Source organism: Pteropus vampyrus, unplaced genomic scaffold, assembly GCF_000151845.1.
Source record: "Pteropus vampyrus isolate Shadow unplaced genomic scaffold, Pvam_2.0 Scaffold116, whole genome shotgun sequence".
Lineage (NCBI taxonomy): Eukaryota > Metazoa > Chordata > Mammalia > Chiroptera > Pteropodidae > Pteropus > Pteropus vampyrus.
This window is the reverse complement of record NW_011888897.1, coordinates 3027014-3043079: the sequence shown is the minus strand read 5'-3', so window position 1 is coordinate 3043079 and position 16066 is coordinate 3027014. Positions and strand designations below refer to the sequence as shown.

The window sequence follows — 16066 nt, the reverse complement described above, 5'->3', positions numbered from 1 at the left end:
ATGGAATATGCACAGAGGCTAAGATTTTGGGGGCATCTGAGGGGAACCCAGATTCCTGGACATCGGAGGCACCTGTAGATGATTCCTATAAATATGTGTGTGTGTGCACACACATGCACATGTGTGAGTTTCAAAGTCTCCAGAAAATTACCAAATTCTACAGAACTTCTTTTACCAGTAGTGGATCTATATAGACAATTACTTGCAAGGTCATAATGCTTAGCCTATATAAGGAGAATGTGTGACAGTGACCCAGACAGACACCTGACATGCCATCCAACAATGTGAGATGTGGGAACATAAGAATTACCATTGGTAAAGCCAAAGGGAGTCGAAGACAACCTCTAGTGTCATCTCAAAGGTCTTTTCTCAACAAAGACTCTCCCATGTTCTGACTGTTCTGACTGTTCTGATCTCACCTTGCACTTTGAGATCTTTTAACTTTTGCCAATTAAAGTTGAACGTCTACAGTTGGGAGAGAGGAGCTGTATTTCTTGAAGTTCATGTGAGTCCAACATACAGCCAGGGTTGACAACCACTAGCTTACGGTATGACTGCTGCGCTCTGTCCCTGCCCTCTGCAGCTTTGCCATGGCATCTGCCCCATACTCACCCCAGGTGTGCTTGTGGGAACTTCCCACTTAGTTAAGGGTGTTTGGTCCATGGGAGCCAATCTCTCCTACACCCTACTCATCTAGCATTTGCCTCAGAAACTGGAGACCAGGAGGATAGATCACAGGTGCTCAGTAGATTCTGAAGTGTCCCCACCCCCCACTCCCGCCCCGCAATCTACTGGAAGGGAAACAGGGGAGAGAGGAACATAGAACAGCATTCCCAGGGCATTAATGCTGTGCAGATACCTTTGGATATGTCATCTCATTAGCTCCCCGCAAAGCCCTCAGAGGCAGGTATTATTCCAGGCCATAGGGCATGGTTCCCACAATCCATTCAGAATGCAGAATGGCCTGCGGTTTCTGGATGCTCATTTTCCCTGCTCTGGTTCTCCCCCGGAATATGCATACCAGTCAGAGCCCCTCCTCTAGACTTAGCTATGGTCTAGGGCTGCTGCTGTCTGGCACCAATGGCTTAATGGGAAAGTGAGCACCTCTCGCCCCTCTCGGTTCTGTGGGATCAGCCCAAGCACCAGTCTTGGGACAGTGCTTCCAGAGGCCCAACCTGAAGACCTGCTCTCACCAACAGACCCCCAGGTTGAGAAAGCAGATGTTCTCTTCCTCTCCGTTTTCCTCTTGGAAGTCGGGGCTTGCGGGAGGATTGGGGAGTGAAAGGTCAGAGAAGGAAGCTAAAATTCAAGGCCTGAAAAAATAATAAGGTCCGAAAAGGTTATATTTCCAACCACGTATTCTCAAATTGTAAAGTGGATCATGTGGAATCATTGTAATCCCTGGGTTTCTCATTTACAAAAAAGATATTACTGTGTATGCTGTCAGGCAGGCTGGGGCCGGATGTCTCACATCCATCGCTAAGTGTGTGCGTCTGTAAACGTTTTGGATTTGGGATTTGCCAGACTGCTGAGTGGCCTATGTGTAGTTTAGGAATTATAATGTGGTGGAGTGAGCCACGCTGACCAGATGCGAGGACAGTGGTGCAGCCACAATCTGTAGCAATGGGCAGTGAGCTGGGGACAGGCCTCATTCTGCGCAAGAAACTACTAGGGAATTGCACATCACAGACAGGAATGAGCACTGCAAAGAACAGTGGGAGCAAAACACCATAGGGCTCTCGCTGCTCTCCCTGCATAGCATGTGGATGGAACTGAAGTCATTCTTAGCAAGGTGTAGCTGCCAACACTGTCTCCCCCTCCCCCACCCAACTCCAAGTTCAGTCACCTTCAGCAGTGGCTTTTTAAAAAAAAATCAAGGGATACGAATGTTTTAAGGCAGGGAGAGAGATGAGCTAAAGAATTCATATCTGCACTCTAGATAATTTATTTTGTTTTCCGAAATCTAATCAAGAACGTGTTCATAAGGGACCATGTAGATAGTTGGCTGTAATATTGAGGAATATTAGATATATTGACTGTAAGAGAAGTTAAGAGTGGACCTCCAAGAATCCCCCTACATGAGAATTTAAGGAGAAAGTGCTCCTCAGGCTATTTCTGCCTTAGAGCTAATGGTGAAGGAATGTAAACTTCATCACAGTGAAGGAAATAAAACTAACATTTAAGCAGGAAGACCTAGGTTCTATCCCATTTCTGTCAATCACCAATAGTCACATCCCCTGGGAGCAATAGTTCCCTCTTTTGTAAACTGAGATAATAAGCTCTACCTACTTAAGGTAATTCATGGGAAGTTTCAGATGAGATCATGCAGAGGGAAGTGTTTTGCAAGCTGTAAATTATTTTGCAAATATATGTTCTGGTTTAAACTGGCATAGACGGTTTGGTTTAATTAATGCTAATAGCACGTTGTTCTGTTTGGAAGATGGCTCTCCTCTAAGTCAGGCTGGGAACATGCTCCTTAACAGGACACCGCAGCATCTGGGTGCTCCTGCCACATTGAGAGTTTGGGAGGTAACCATCAGGTATGAAACGGGAAGAAATGTTACAACTGTTGCTTGAAAGAATCAAAGTATTCCTTTCCCTCTTTCTGATGACGTCGTCTGGTGTATAAGCTCAGTGTACTGGCATTTGTGAGGCGTGGCTTGTGGGACAGAACATTGAGAGTGGACATGCACAGGGCAGTCAAAATGCTATCTAGGAAAGTTGAGTTTATTTCAGTAGGTGTCACCCACCCTTTCTGTGAGGTTGGTCACCAAGTTTGTCTTCAGCTGTTTACTCTTGTTATACTCTCTCTGCACAGTTATATCTGTATCTGTGAAACAACTTCCAGCATCAGTGTTGCAGATCTCATGGTTGACCTTCTCTACAGCCGTGGCCCTGCCTTTTTGGTTTATTTTCTTATTATTTTGAAAATCCCTTTGCAAGGTCATCCCTATTCTTGTTTTGTGGGTGCAGCACCTATGTCTGAGATCATGAAATATTCCAAGTCCTTTTCCAATTGCTCTTTTAACTTTGGGTTTGAGGTTTTTCTGGTAGTGTTTGTTGTGTCTTTTCATGGTTCTGGCTTTTCTTGTATGGATGGTTGGTTATTCTTATTGCCAGGTTATCTTCTATGGCAGATTTTTTCTAGATTCCTGACATGTGGTTTCTGTGCCAGGCTTCTTAAATTGTCTGTGGTTTCTTGAATGATTACCTTCTTTTAACGATTCCTTACAGTTTCTGGCCAATGAAAGTTTCTCTCTTGTTTTCAATCCTAAGCACCTATAAATCTCTGTGTCATATATTTGTTATATATAGGAATTTGATGCAGGAGGAGGATGATTGCAATGGTGCTCAGTCTGCCATCTTGAAATGGGAATCCGTTCAATTCTTAAGAATGCTTCGGTCAAGTGAAACGATTAAGCGGACTGCGGCCGCGGAGATAATGGTGACAAAAGCTAGGTCACTTAGCACTGTGCCTGTTCCCTAGCGGGAGCTTGTTTTAAACAAACAAACTGTTTTGTTTTCTGTATGTTGTGATTAAAAAGAGAATCGGCCTGGTTTAAAATCCCATCATTTCTTGGCGGTGAGACTTTGACAATATTTCTAAGATTCAGTCAGTTTCCTTAAGTGTAGAAGGATGACATTACATTGTTAGAAGGACTAAAGAAGGTATAGTATGTAACTCTCTGAGTCTAGAACATAGTCAAGGGTCAATAAATGTTAGCCATCGCTATCACGATAGTATTTTGAATGTAATTAACCCAGATGGGGCGGGGAGGAGATATAGTGCCATTTAGGACAGGAATTGAAACCAAGCTTCATGAGGGACAAACTAGGGAGCTTGGAGGCCATTTTGGCTGCAAGATCATGTGGTTCTGCTCTCTGTGCATCGGACCCCACTCGCTCCCCCTTTCGCTCTAGGCCTAGCAACTGACCGTCCCGGGACCCCAATTCCAAATTCCACAGAGAGAGAGTCTGATGGGCCCAGCTTTAGTCAGAGGTTCACACCAGTTTGTTAGCTGTGGGCCAGGGAGCGGGTGGGGGGTGGTGGGTGTCCTGTAGAATACAAATAACTTCAGAGACCCCCCCCTTTCCACAAAGGTACGCTGTTTTCAGAGTGCAGGCCTGTATACTGAGCACTTACCCTGAAGTTATCCACTGAAATGATCAATGCATCACGTCAGAACTGAAACCAGCTACGGGACGTGGGCGGATTCTCAGGTGAGTTTAGGTAAGGGCAGTCTGAAGGGGGCCAGTCTGTTCTGAGTGGTGCACAGCCAGGTACTAAGTTGCAGGCAGAGACTCTCCTGTGGAGCTTCTGCACCAAAGAGGAGAGAATCGGACAGCAAAATGCAGATTAATGTGGGTGACAAATAAGCAGCCCACATGGAGCAGGAAGAGGACAGGACGATGTTTCCCTGCGAGACCCCGGTTCTCACCGAGCCTCAGGGCTGTTCAGGGCCGCCCCTGGTAGTGATCTTTGGGTAACGATTCGATCAGGGCCTTTGCTGGAGCAGACAGGCATGGAATGACTTTTGCATGTCAACAGGGTCGATCCTCCCACCTACCTAGTGGCTCAGCTTCTTTTCCCAGGCACAGAACTTAGGCTCTTCTCCACGAAGCTCCCGCTGGGCTCGACCTCTTCAGTTCAAAATGTGCAGGTCCTCAGTGTACACATGCAGGTCCCAATTCGTGTGAGCTTTTTCCTTTTATTTCTCTGCATTTTTGAAAAGCTGAACAGAGGATTAATCAATGAAGGCCTCAGGCATATCCAGACTGGCAAAGATTCAGATTCTTAAATCCTAAGCAATTAGATAACCAGTCTGTGATCCAGGAGGAGAGTTTTTAATGTGATACTTTTTTATGATTTGCTCAGGATTTGTTGGCTCATTTGTTTGCGTGTGGGGTCCTGACACCGGGTATCCCATCGTGCTAGGTGCTTTATGTGCGCATGCTCAGTCTCCATAGCAATTCAGCAAGACAGACTAATTTTCCCCATTTTGTCGATGTGGAAACTGAGACCCAGAGGCTTGCCCCGTAGAGCCTGGTCACCAGCTGGGTCTTTCACGCAGTGCCCGTCTACTTCTCTGTCCAGGAGCAGAGTCGTTGTCTGTCTGGGCCTCGTTCGTCCCTCCTTCAAATAAAGCAACATGCCTTCCCGTAAGAAATACACAGTGTCATCGGTGAAATTCTTCTCTTATTGGAGCCTTTTATCTAATCGTTAGATTAATTTTTTGAGTCAGCTTCTGAAGGTCTCAAGTCATCATCTCGCCTTCCATTCTTCTTTTTGTTTTCCTCATTAGCTGGGATTTTGATTGATGAACCATTTTGTTGCTTATGGACGAAAAGAGTGAATACACCCAATACCACCTAACGCTTCTATGTTTGAAGAAATGAGGTGTGGTCGGGGACTCCATCACACGCCAAGTACAATCAGGCTCCTCGAGTGTGACTTGCTGGTCCCTCCGTGACACACTCTGCCTGCCTCACATTTTATGCTTGAGTGTCCTGCCTTCATGAGGTTTTCTCATAGCCATATTTCTGTTCATGTTGTTCCCAAAGCTTAGGACCTCTCTCCTGACTTTGTCTGCCTGGCCAACGATAGGAGGTGCTCATGCAAAAAGTCCTCCCTGAATCCCCAAACGTCTCTGGTTTACCATTACTGCATTGTATATGTTCCCATGTGTGTCTTGCTCATGAGTTTATACCCTTTTTGCAGGGAAGGGCCCAATTCTAATTATCATTATATCCACCAGGACTTAAAACAGTGTTCAAAAATGTTGGTTACACTAAACTGAACTCCAGGCAAACTAGAGCGGCGGCAAGGGGTCCTAGAATTTGGCACGGCTCTCTACAGCACTGTGGTTGCCTTTAAAAGCCTTCTTTTTTTCCTTTCCTATGGGAAATTCAGCTAGATAATTTTAAAAAGCAGCTGAGTGATCACTGGCCAGGGCTATTAGTCTTGGCTTTTGATTTTTGATCTCTTAAGATTTTCTTTCGGCGTTAATTAACATTAGGGAGAACTTTGCTAGCAGGTAATTCTTACATCAGTGTCCAGAAAGAGCTTCCTATCCAGAAATATTTAGTAAGCACCTGCCATGTGCTGGGCACTTTTCCAGGTGTGGTAGATAGGGCTGTGAATGAGAAAAATAACCCTTTGCCCTCATAGAGCTTATATTCCAGCAGAGACAACCCATGGATACAGAAGCAAACAAGCGTATAATAGATAGATAAATAAATAAAACTTTCCCGTGGAGATCAAGGCCAGGATGGAAAATAGAACAAAATGATGTGCTAGACAATGAAAGAGGGTATTTTCGATTGGCATGCTCGAGACCCAGCAGGAAGGCTTGTGTGTCTGGGACAGAGAGAGAGGCTGGCCAGCTCCATCACGTAGGGCCTCGCAGACTGTTTACAGAGTTTATTGTGTGATGGGTTGAGGCGTGTGATGCGAAACCGAATATGTTGGGGAGCCAGAGTCCCGCCCCCCCACAACCCATCAAGTGAGATAGAAAGCCATTGGAGGGTTTGGAGCAGGGAATAATGTCTTCTGGTTGACATTTTTCTAAAGGTCGCTCTGCCTGCTTTGTGGGGGACAGGCTGTGGAGCCAGTGAGACGAATCAGATGCCAGTACAGTGAGCCAGAGAATGTGGCGGCCTGGAGGCACGCGGCCACGAGAGGTGTGAAGAGAGAGGTGTGAAGAAGCCAGGAGATTTTAGGGTCTGTTGTGAAAGTCAGGCTGGAATGACTCGCTGGTGGACGCGTGGTGGGGTGTGAGAGAAAGAAAGCTGGGATGAAGAAGGGGAAATCCTGGCCCTGGGAGGAAGACGCGCCGTTATCCTTGTTGGGTTCCTAAGCACCTCCCCGCAAAGGAGCTTACGTTCTGTGCCTGAGCACTGCGTGTGTCATTACCGGGAGCGCCGGAGAAAGAAAAATAGAATGTTCAGTATGCTTCATTTATCTCATCTGAAAAATGAACTCTGCTCGGTGACCTAATAGGCATAAATTCTGGTTCTAAAAAAGCCGCTCATTCAGCAACTAGCTACTGAGTGCCTGATATGGTAAGGTATTATGTCCTGTGCTGATGGGGAGTACAAATGCACGGTTCCTTACCTCCAAAAACTTGTGGTGTAGCTAGGGAAATCAGACATCCTCCACTAAATAAAACTTGAGATAGAAATGCTAGGGCCATGGGAATGTTATATGCAGAAGGCAGCTGGAGTTCCAAAGACTTCTGGTGGGAGATCGAGGAGACCCCTCAATCAGGCAAGAGAATTTTAGCGGGCAGATCTGGATAGCACAGACGGGCACAGAGGCGGGAAAACACATAGAGTGTTTCGGGCTTGACCAGTATGCCTGAAAGGGGGAGAGTCTGTGCAGGCCAGTAATAGAAGCTGGGTCTCAGGGCAGCCTCCCCCCACCTCCCAGGACACTGTGGTTTGGAGAAAAGGGCCTATTGCATCCCCTGATGGCTTCTCTTCCCTTTTTCTGTTTTTGGTTTGCATTATTTCTCCCTAAAAGCATTCTCTGAACTTTCTGGAAACTCCTCTTGGGATCTTCTCATCTGTTACTAGTTTAACACTATGGGGTTTTACTTTGCAGGTTGTAGTGTTTGAGAGTCAGCCTTCCTGAAATGTGTCTCTGAATTTAGCACCGGCTACATGTTTGTCTGTTTTGTTGTCATCCCAGTCACAAGAAGGGAAAGACTTATCTTGAATGTAGGAGCAGAGCTTCAGCAAAATCTAACACTTCTAACTCCCAAGTTTACAGAGCTCTGCCAAACCTGGCTTCACAGAGAAGGGGGAAAGCACTAACAAGCTGTCCTCTCTGTCAAGTGCAGAGAAATCATTTAGCCTCTCTGAGGTCCGCCAAAAATAAGCTACTGGTTTGTGAAACCCCAGGATAATCCATCTGATTTAAGCCCTGCATTTAGTTACTTAAAACATTCTTGCACATGCATCTCCTGGCGCACGCACATGCAGATACACACATCTATCTCTTTGTGCTCTTTTCCAGCCTCTGATGACTTCTCTCCTCTCCAGGAGGCTGGAATCCAAGGCTTCTAAGATGTGACTACTGGAAACCTTTTCCTTCTGCCTAGCCAGGGTGTCATTTCTTTCCTCCTTCCCCTGGAGAATCATTGGCCTTTGGCCCAGTGGTTGGGGCGTGGATCAGAAACACCCTCATATTCTGGGGGGTTCGTCCCTAAAGCCCAGTTGAGAATCTGCATTGTGCTCTGGCTCCACCAGGCTTTGGGAGAACTCCATTTGAGTCTTTAACCAATCTCATGACTCCCAAATAGCCTCGGGAAATGTTTTTACTTAGAGAAGCAACAGACTGCCTTGCCTTTTCCCCTCGGCCTCTGCCATCTTTAGAGAGACGAGGGGGAGGAAATTACAGCAGAGCAGGTGAAGCTCCCTTGATCTTGTGCCTTTTGTTAAATTCCATCCTGAGGTGGGAGAAACCAAAGGGCAGATATCCTCTTTACTAAATGATAGTAGAAGGGATCAGGGATTCCTCTGACAGCCCAAAGTGAGAAAGATTTTGCTCTTCGTGTTAGTCACTTAAGGTTGAATCCCCTTTCCCTCTGCAATTTCTGAAGGGTTGCAGCTATTTCTTATAAATTCCCTGTGCCGTCACTCCGACAAAAGAGTAGACTTGGCTCATTTAATCTCAAAATAATGATAATAGTTAACATTTATTGGATCGAGACCCATGTTCAGTGTTTTATATGTGATCTCATGAATCCTCAGAACTACTTGACGAAATAACTGTTTTATTATTCCCCCGTCCATTGTGCTGACAAGCTAACTGAGGCTTGGACGGATTTTTCTACATTGCTCCTAAGATCCTCAGAGAAATGATATATTTTATGTTTTTTTACTTATCTCTATTATTAGTAAATTTCACGGCGGTGGGGCTTTTTTGTATCCTTGCTTCACTGCTGTACCTCCAAGACCTGGAATACTACCTGGCACATGGTAGTTGCTCAATAAATAGCGGAATGATCGCATAATGCGCCCAAGGTTAAATGCCTCGGGTAGTGTTGGCACCAAGCTTGGAATTACTCTTTATTTGATTCCAGAGTCTGTTCTTAACCCCTATCTCACAACACCTTCTTATTTATTTATAAATACTTTCCCTCCTCCCACTCTACTTTTCTCTCTGGTGCCTTTCACCCTTCTTGCTGTCATCGAATAAATGGTACAGCTTTTATTTACTAGACGCAGTAAGTGACAGGACCCCTCCACATGGTATCCCTATCCTGCTCTGCTTCCTGAACATGACCCTTTGTCGATTGCCTGTTAAATCAGCAGGTATAGTTAACCACACATAGAGTTCTTTGGTGTAATCAGAAACAAAACATTTGTCTCCTTAATTTGAGAATTTTGGCTTTTCCTAGATTAAGATTAGGGCCAAACATGTACCGTACTGCTGATTGGGGCTGCTCGAAGTTCCCTCTTTCTTGTAACTGTTCCGTGGAAAGTGGATGAGACTAACAGCTAAAGATGATAGCTACAACTTTGCAGGTTCTTCCAGAATTAGTTGTAACATACAACATTGTTTTCTGATCATGAAATAAATACCTGTTCCATGTTCATTTTAAAGAATTAGGAAAATGTTAGAAAGAATAAAGAAATCCTATCAACATTTTAGTATATATCCCTTGAAGATCTGTGTGTGTGTGTGTGTGTTTATGTGTCGCTGTGTGTGTTTCCTTTTTTTAATAAGGGAGTTCATTCATACTTTATAAACAATTTTTAATTGGCCTTTTCCTCTTAATACTGCATTGTATGTATTTTCCCATGTCTTTAAGTGTTCTTGTACAAAATGATACACTGTATTTCATCACGCACCAGTACTTTAACCATTTCATTACTGTGGCACATTTCCATTGTGGCCACTGTTTTTCTACTGTAGTTACTCATTCTTTTATATACATGTTATACACATAACTGGTTATTTTCCTAGATTTCTAGACGTTACCTTTCTGGGCTTAAAGATATTAACATTTTGAAGAAAAGCAGTGATTTTTGAAAGGTTTGCCAGCTCAGAATGGGGAATCGAGCTGACAGTTATCACAGGACAGCAGGAAGTGTTCACTGGCCAGCTTCAGTGTCCCTACGTTCACCTCACTCCTGAGCATGCAGCCCCGGTGAAGAACACTGTGGAGTAGGATAAAGACCATCACCTCCCCTTGGCTCCGTCCGCTTGATCTTTCAGGCATATGTGCTTTCTCGATCTAATTTCTGGATCGTTCTCCTCTTGTCTTCTCTCCCCAGCTTTCGGCTCTTACACATTTCATAGTGCAGCGGGAAAGAACTTAAGTGTAGGAGCCAGGCCAGCTTGGCTTTGAATCTTAGCTCCATCACTTACTAGTGGGGTGACATTGAGTAAGTTACTTTTACACATTTGTCGTCCTCAATTTCCTCGTCTGTAAAATGGGGACAATAATCTCACTACATCATTGGATTGTACAAGTATTAAATAGTTAAATCCATGTAGAATGCTTAAAACACTACCTGGCACATAGGAAGCATTTAATAAATGGCAGTTTATTAAATGAATTTTAAGGTAGATAAATTTTATTATTATTAATATCTATATTCATATTGTTTTGACGCCTACAGTCTTTTGCAAGTATATTAGCACTATGGTGTGTGTATGAGACTTACTGTCAAGACTTTCCCTCCAGGCCCTAATCCCAGCTCTCTCCTCTTTCCGTGTTTTCCTATCCTCTCTTTCCTTCCCTAAAACGCTTGATATTTGCAGAGCATGAGATTTTCTCTGGCCTCTTGATTGGCCCACATTTCATGCCTCTCTTATCCATTCTTCTTGGACTCTCCCTCCCTATCCCTTTATTTGTTCCTTTTAGAAAGAATTGGAGCCTGGCCGGAAGCTTTTCTAGTTGGCCTCATTGGTGCTACATTGTAAAACATTCTCTCTGTTTCTTAAAAATCTCTTCGATTCATGTTGCGCTGTATTTGTTCTCCCGAAAGATGTGTTGGGTAGTTGGAGGGTTTTCTTCCCCCTGTTTGCCGAGCCTCCTACCCTTTCGAGCTTCCCACTTGTTTGGGATCTTTTCTCTAGGTGACCACAGACCAGGGACTTTTGACCTGAAGGTCTCCTCTGCTCAGCAGCACCAGGAGTGGCACGGCCACCAAGACTTTGTGAAGGGCCTGCTTAGGGGCAGGAGGGAGGAAGATGCTGGGGGCCGTGCAGGGTACAGTTTGAATTTCTCAGACGCGTTCCGGGAGTTCTTTTGATGCATGATATACATGATTCGGCTGGTACTGTGGCATGTTAACAAAACCTCAGTCTCACACTGTCTGCTGAGGAGAGTAGAGTGAGGCTCTAGGCAATGGCAGTAACCTAGGAAGACCTCAGAGTGGAGAAATGTGTGCGTTTCCTAGGGCTGCCACAACAAAGAAGCACAACTGAGTGGCTTAAAACAATAGGAATTTATTGCCTCACCGTTCAGGAGGCCAGAAGTCCTAAATCAAGGTGTTGGCTGGGCCACGCTCGGAGCGAAGGTGCTAGGGAAGGAACTGTTTCATGCCTTTCTCCGAGCATCTGGTAGCTTGAAATGTTCCTTGGCTCATAGATGCTTCACATCAAACCTCCATCTTCACATGGTGTTCTCCCTGTGTGTTTTCACATTGTCTTCCCTCTGTGCATGTCTGTCTGTGTCCAGATTTCCCCATTTTATAAGAACATCAGTCATACTGGATCGGGGCTCACCCTAATGACCTCATTTTTAACTTGATTACCTCTATAAAGACTGTATTTCCAAATAAGATCACATTCTAAGGTAGGACTTCACCATCTCTTTTTGGGGGACCCAATTCAACCCATCACAGCAAGGAAAGACACTGAAGATCTGTAACTCCTGCACACACCCACCACGTGCAGATCAGGCTCCGTGCAAACATGCACTTCATTCTTTTCAGGGTTGAGATGAATAGGTCCAAGACCTTTGAGAGGAGTCTCTGTCTCAGCAGTAGTGACAGCCAGGGAGGAAGATATCTTGCCCTCCTTGTTTCAAGATGTCTTGCCCTCCTTGTCTCAGTCCAACCATTTTTATTTTCAACATGACTCCTGCCTTTCTCTGTCATCAATTTGGGAGTTTCTGAGAGCTGAAGAGAGAAAGCAGCACAGCGGGAGACCCCCGGTAGGGAACAGAAGGAAGCGAGGGAGGTCTGGGGGAGCAGAGGGTGGAGGTAAGTGTGGGGGGGACAGGGACATCAGGGGCAGCGAGTGGAGCACCAGATTGGTGGGGAGGCTGCAGAAGGTTGTTTTGCAGCCATGTATTCTTGTCCCAACCCTGCCACAGGCTGGGTGCCTTTGGCCCAGGTGTTTAACTTCTCATTTCCTTTCTGGGTGAGATTGGGAGGTGGGTGGTGGCTGCCTAGGATCCACTCGCTGGCCAGAACAGAGTTCTTGGAGCCTAATGTTTAGGGCAATGGGAGCTCAATGCCCCAGCCCCCTGCAGAGAGCACAGCCCCTTTTCCTATGGAAGCGCCTTTCCAGCAGGGCTGCCCTGTCCACAGGGTCACCCAGCATGCATCTGGTGCCCTGCCTGTGCCTCTTTAAATTCCCACTTCTCCCACTCCTGACTCCTGTTTCTTTCCACATGTAAGCTTGCTACTCCTTTTCACGATCCCCATTATTCTTTGACTGCTCACATCTGTCTTTGATCGTTGTCAGCTCCAGAAGGCTGTGCCAAGCTACTTGAACACAGCCTGCGACTGCCTGGGCTATATGCTGTGAGTTAGCTGGGCGGTGAGAGGAAGATGCCTACAAGCCAGGGCGGTGGACAGAAGTGCCTGGACCTGGCCTCCGGCTTGAACTTCAGGCCGCACTGATTCAGGCAGAAGCCACATAGTGTTCCAATTAGGAGACAAGGGCAGTGGTACAATGACCTCAGTAGAAGGAAGGCATTTCCATTGGTGCAGATAACATAACATGGTGATGTTAATTCTAAACAATGTTTTTAATTTTCAGTCCAGTAGTCATCAGTCCAGTAGTCATAATTACTGCTTTCTCTTGTTATCTTTGCAAACAGTCCTTTGGGACACAAGTTTGCTTGGGCTCAGTCTAAAGGTTATTTTGCCTTGTTTTCAACATTCCAAGGTTTGAGGTATAAAATGTGCAAGGCAGTTCCTCTGTCATGGCAGCTCCTGCTCCATTTTAAAGTGGCTCTGTTTATGTTATTTTCAAGGCTGTGATCGCCTGTTCACCTTGCCTTACCTCTCTCTCTCTCTCTCTCTCACACACACACACACACACACTGCCCTCTATATTCAAAGGAGCCTGAGTGCTGCTTATGCCATCTGATTCAGCCTGCAGCCTGGGTAGTGCAAGGCCAAGGTCTGCACCCTGTTTATAGGATGATGGGGAAGGGGAGGGGAGGTACGGCTCAGAGAAACGAATGTCTTGCTTAGGGATGCTCAGCAGCTGAACTGAGAACACCTTGCTGACTCAAAGATGCTGACATGCAAGAAGCTGGCTCTGTCCATCCTTTTACTGCAACCCCTTTTATGATGGACAGGGAGAGTGAAGATCAACCAGGGAGAAGGGTTGAGAATGAAGGTCAGTGGTTAGAATCAAATAGTTCAGAGAGTCTAGGAAAACAGGACCAACGCTGGCCCACCGCAGACTGGGCAGGCTTCGGTGCTGTGTGGGCCAGAAGAGAAAAAGGAGCGGTGTGAGTCCGCTGCAGGACAGGTACGCCGTGTGCTCATGGATGTCTTCTTCCTTCCAGTGTCCTAGGGATTCCCCAGTCAGTGGGAGGGCTATAGGTCTTCAGAGGGCGTTGAGGTTTTATTAACAGGAATACTGTGGTCAGTTTGCATGGGACAGTTCTTAGTGGTGCGGGATGCACTGCAAGCATTAAATATCCAGTCACCCTAACAACCAGGAACACCTCCGCACATTTGCAAATACCCTTTAGTAGGCCCAGGACCAGACATTTTTGAGAATCACATGGCTCAACATTGATTACATGAGTGAAAAACCAATGAATGATAAACTGCCCTTGTGATTTTGTGGTATACTGCAGCCTCCTTTTCTCACTCTAGAAATGGACTCAACACTGGGGCTTTGGCCTTGTCAACCCCAAGTGGAACCTTGCCAACCTTGTTTAATCCATCCCCTGCTGAGGGCCAACTGCACCTAACTGCCTCGGGCAGGGCTGACTGGCTCTTCAGAAAGCTCTCTGGGCCGAGGTGGTCCTCATTCTGTTTCTGTCAGGTTGTGAGCTCTGGGACCCCACCTCCACGTCCACCCCTCCCCCTTGGAGCGTGACTCGGGGTCGTAGCTCCGGCATGAATCTGCTAAGGGTCTGACTGTCGCAGGGCAGGTTTGTGTAAGATTCTCTTTCAGCAGCTCAGCGCAGATGGGATGACGAGGGCTAGATTCAGTTTCTGAGCTCTGATATTTGCCAAGATTTTTACCAGGCTTCCTGGAATAGACGGGGAAACCTCACGAGCTCCCTTAGGTCAAGTGATTTGGGTTCTCAGGTTCTCCAGAGTCTCTGAATGACTGCTGTATTAGTAGCACAAGTGTGCGGAGCATCCCACAGCCGCTTCTCCAGCAAAGACGGGCGAGGGAGGAGCTGCCTTCCCATCTCTTCCACCCACCCACGGGGTCGCGGGGACGAGGCGGTCTCTGCCTGGGTTTCCTCACCTGCAAAATGGAGAAAATGATCATCTCGCCGCTTTTGCCATACAAAGGTACGGAGTGAGAACAAAGGGGAAGTATTTATGAAGTGCTTTGGATTGCAGAGAGAGCAAGAACTGTATAAATTCATGGCATATCAGGATTTGAGAAAGTCAGGGTCAGAAGTTGAAATTAATCTAATCCAGTCATGAGTGTCATTGCCAGGAAGTTCTGGGGACTGTGACCTAACTAGAGGCCGCTGGGGTCCCTCTTGCCACTCCGGGATGCCTTCGTTCCAGCTGCCGCCTGGACCCTCTCCTCCTCCTCACAGCCAGACTTCTTTAATAGAGACCCCATTTCCACGATTTCTGTTCAGTGCTCAAACCCACTGAATTCTGGCTCTGTGGCCCATGGCCACCATGTCACTAAACCCAGTGAAGAGAGCTACCTTTCATTCTTCGTACGTGCCCCGGGAGCAGCCTTGGCCGTGTTTTCTTTCTGGAACTTCTCTCTTCCCCTTATCTACCACACTGTCCTGTGTTTGGTTCCACCTTCTGGCAGTGTCTTTCCACTTTTTTTTTTTTAGTTTTTTTTTTTTAGCTTTTTCTCTTCCACCTGACCCGGGCTCTCCTCTCTCCCCACATTCACCATAGCCAATTTCAAGCATTTCTTTGGTCTCCTATATCTTGTATGAGGCCGATTCCTGAAGATACTTTCATTTTAGCTACAGACCCTATATACAGCTGTCCAATAGCTACTCCACCTAAATGGCTACGGGTACCCAAAACTTAGTGTGTCCCAAACTGAATGGGGCTCCCTCTGTGCCCCAGACCTGCTCCACCTCCAGCGAAAGTTTTCCATCGTTTCCCAGCTTGGTAAGTGGAACCACCTGCTATTGCATTTGGTCAGGTCAGAAGCCTGGGAGTCATCTTCAGCGTGTCCCACTCACCTATTCCCTACAATCAGGCAACCTCCAATCTTCACAATTCTAACCTCTAAACATCTCTTGAGTTTCTTCAGATCTCCGCATCTCCACTGCCACGCTCTAATCAAAGCTATCTCATCTCTTGCCATTCTCCGCACTTTGCAAAGCTAATTGGGTCATTTTTCTACTTGGAATTGTATAATGCAGACTGTGGACTGGTACCAGTCCGTGTCCTGTTAGGAACCCAACCACACAGCAGGTGAGCAGCTGGCCAACAAGTGAAGCCTCATCTGTATTTGCAGCCACTCCCCAGTGCTAACATCAGATCATCAGGCATTAGAGTCTAATAGGAGCACCGGTCCCTGGTGCCAGAAAGGTTGGGGACCTCTGGTATAATGGTTTCCTCTCTCCACTCTCTCTCTCCCTCTTCTCTCCTCCCCTCCTCTCTCTTCCCTTCAGCCATACTGGATTTCGTTGTT

General features: G+C 46.3%; 1 protein-coding gene across 1 annotated transcript in view; it reads left to right on the top strand.

The window, feature by feature from the left end:
• The window catches only part of NTF3 (neurotrophin 3), a 74639-nt gene that overhangs the window by 14491 nt on the left and 44082 nt on the right, over positions 1-16066 (top strand). The gene's annotated exons all lie outside the window — the stretch shown is intronic.